Here is a 3762-nt window from a genome sequence, read left to right as displayed (position 1 = left end):
AGCATGGCACAACAGGCACATTAAGAGAAAATTGTTCACAGTTGGAGGACAATTTTTATTATAAGACATCAAGCTTCAGAAGTTCCCAGGTAAGTTTCAGATGCATTGTCTTGGTCCATTCATAGTCGCGGAAATCAGGGAGTCCGGAGTAGTGAAACTTGCTCAACTGGATGGAATATTGATACCAGGATGGGCGAATGGCACATGCTTGAAGCCTTTCCATTAGTACAACACCCAATATTCTAATTGATGAGGTCTCTTAAAAGGGCCTATAGGTAGGTTTAGAGTTAGTAGGAATAAGACAATCAAGCAGTCAATCCGTTTAAGTTTTATTTTATTTTATTTTATTTTCCATATAATAATTCTTGTGTGTTAGCTCAACTGCGGCACCTATGCCACCTCACCGCAACTGAAAGTCATTGTGGAGGTTAGTCACACGTTTCACAAGTCTTATCCATCATATTCAGAGTGTTTTCCATAATAATTAGGTAATAATACCGCTATCAGGTAAATTTCCATAGAATCTTTTCCTGTTATGGAAAGAGTTAACCAATAAATTCGCTATTACGGTCACATTATTACCCATCTGCTCCACTTTGTACTTTTCCCATCATGCATCATCTAAGTTAGGTACAACTCAGCCAACGACCAGTTAACATGATCAAGTATGCATAGGTAAAGTGGTCGTAGTAATTAGTTAGCGAGTCTAGTCAGAAACGTCATGTCGAATTTGGTCTACTTAATTTGCATGGTTATGCAGGAATTTTTAGAAGTTCCAATTCAGGTGACAAAATTCTTCGAGTCTCAGCTCGAAACTAAACAATGTTACTCAAGCACTCGCTATCAGCCCCCTGTAACTGTCATATGTCAGCAATGCAGAAGTATGAAGAAGATAATATCAGTTCTTGAAGACAAACTAGATGACAGAATACTGTTATAGAATCATTGTATGGGAAATATGATAAGGCAACACTGGTAGACAATGATCTTTTGAATTATTTCTAGTTTCTAGCTCTCAAGTGAGAGTTATATACAGAAGAAGTTCCAAAGGGTGATGATACAATGGCAACGAATATCAAAGGAACATCTCAGTCACTTTAGCGTTTGACTTTGATAAATTTGAGGAGTTTGTCGATTTTCGGAACGTCTTTCACTACAATGAAATGCACTAACATTCTGGTGAGAAATATGCATGGTGACTCACTCTGGTTAGACAAATAATGTCCAATTCATGTGGAGGAAATTCAACGCCTCACCAAGCTCTCACCAACAGGAGATGAAATCTCGACCGCGTTCAAGACCAGGTTGAAGCGAGCCAAGAAGGAGGGGGACAATGATTATTACAGTGAGTATAACACCAAGCATGGTGGCAAGGGCACTAAAATATATTTGATCAACAAGGACCACATCAGATTCACTTGCTACATCATTGCAGGGAAAGTAATGAGACATTTCTCTAGAAATGAATGCACATTGGACACCATATCAGTTGCGGAGCACTATTGCGAAGGAATTTCGCTCAACCGATCGACATTTCTACTAAATGAGTTATTTGAAGCTTGCAAGGATCTATATAGACGAACCAAATTCACACCATGGAGGACATCCAGGGACCTTAGCAGCAAAGAGATCAATGAGGTATGATTTAAGGACTGGTACCAGAAGATTGTTGCCACCATAAGGGCGACAGAAAGAATCCCCAAGGGATTGCTCGATAACTACTCACACTAAATCTGGTTTGGGGTAACACATGGCCAGACTTATATCAAGCCATAATGCGTCCATCTAGAGAATTTTCAAATGAGGCCACCAGTGGTTCACATTGATAGAAGGGGAATTCCACACGGAGGTCGGATCATGGCCAAGGGTCGTCTGCGAGATTACATATGGCTAGTTCAAATATTTGTTTGGGGGCATGCAACCACAACAACTGACAAGAGACATGGGTGGGAGAAAAAGGAAGAGGGGGTCGGAGGAGGAATTACAGTCAATGGTCTGTCAAATGGAGCAACAAATGAGCTCCATTCAGTAGAACAATTCCATCTTCCACGGTTCAACATGTACGACTCCCCAGTCTAGTGCTTCTTAAGGGTTTACTTTGTTCAATCTGATCATAACTACTCCCCTCGTTGTGGCTATCCCCCATCATAGTCCTCACTCTCAGAAAAAGCCAACCATCCCCAAACCTAGGTAGCCCAAAGGTACCAAGGTACCAGCAGCCAAGAAGCAAAAGACAATGCCTGCCGTGACTATTGTTGACCTCACCGGAGATGGACTCAAGTCAGCATCAACCTCCCCAATTGTTGAAGAAAACCCACAATCTACCTCTATTGTCTCACCCAGGTTGTGGGATCCATCCCCCCATACAACTTCCACCTTCATGACCCTATCTAACTTAGTCCCTCCAGGTACTTGAATAACCACAAAAGAAATGGAAGTCTATTCGGCTATCCAATCCAACTAGTCACTAAATGGGGGTGAAGGCCATACTGTTGTTCAAACAACCCTAGTATCCTTATTTCTAGGAATGGGCCAACTCCCGGGTGAAGAACCAATCACATCAAAACCACACTCCACTGCGATCGAACTATTTGAAGCCTCATTTCCTATAAATTTCCTAGTGGTTCCAGAGTGAGTAATTATCCCTCCTGCTCCCCAATTTCTTGAAACCACACAGCCTGCAACTTCCCCACAAGGCCACTTAGAAAAATCCATTGCTAACGGCCAAACCCTATAAAGAAACTTCCTGGACCCATCAACAGTGAAACCTAAGAACCTTCATCATTGGTCATCTACACAACTATTCGAATTTATCCAACAGGAAGCTCAAAGGGATAAACAGAGAAACAATTACATGGTCGCCGAGCATGAACAGGAGAAGAGACAAATTGTCACTATCACGATTGAGTGAGATTGTCTTTGACATAACAATCAACAACTACAATCGCAGGTCGAGCATGTGACATCAAAGCTAAGGGCACTTTGGCCAATTGTGGTCGATTTAGTAATTGAAGCACCTGATGATTTTTTGGCCACCATTTTGGCCGACTGTTGTGACCATATTCAGACATCATGCACAGAACTTGTGGCCACCAACAAGGAGCTAAAGAAGAGTTTAGATATGTCTAGAGTAGCATTTCCCGATCCAACTACAAGCTACATCATGGAGATCGAGCATAAACTCAACACTTCTGTTGCACTAAAAGCTTGCTAACTGATGCCCTGACAGATGGTTATGTGCTATTGGAGCAAGTCAATGATTGGTCAGGCAGCTTGTCCTTGAAAAACCAGCCAATCTATCCACTTTGCCAAAAATCCAACAACGCATTGCTGATAGAACGACCCGTAGGGACAAAGGCCAACTGAAGAAAATCGATGATGAGATTGCCTCTCTCGAGGACAGGGTACAACAAATTGAGGAGGAATTGGTGGAAGCAAAAGATAAAATTCGTGATCTGAGGTGACCGGTCCATAAACATGTAAGAGCACTGTGGGAGGTATGTGACGATGTTGAAGAAAAGTGGAGCACCCTGCAAAATGCCTGGCCCGAGCAACCAAACTACACATCAACGGCCGAATTTCTCCAACAGACATAAACCCTCAGAAGTGTCTGGCATACAACATTGGAAGATTATAATTGCTTCCACCAGGAAATGATTGTCATGGTAACTGAGTTGGGGCCTTCGTTTGGGAAAGAAGGGCCAAAATGTAGCAGAAGCAGCCCCAAATGAAGTAGGACCAACACACCCAAGGGAAGAAGCA

Source organism: Pinus tabuliformis, chromosome 1_2, assembly GCF_031772625.1.
Source record: "Pinus tabuliformis cultivar Carrire ecotype Pingquan chromosome 1_2, CPIR1, whole genome shotgun sequence".
In the NCBI taxonomy this organism is placed as follows: domain Eukaryota; kingdom Viridiplantae; phylum Streptophyta; class Pinopsida; order Pinales; family Pinaceae; genus Pinus; species Pinus tabuliformis.
The sequence above is the reverse complement of the archived record's forward strand: the minus strand, read 5'-3'. Positions refer to the sequence as shown.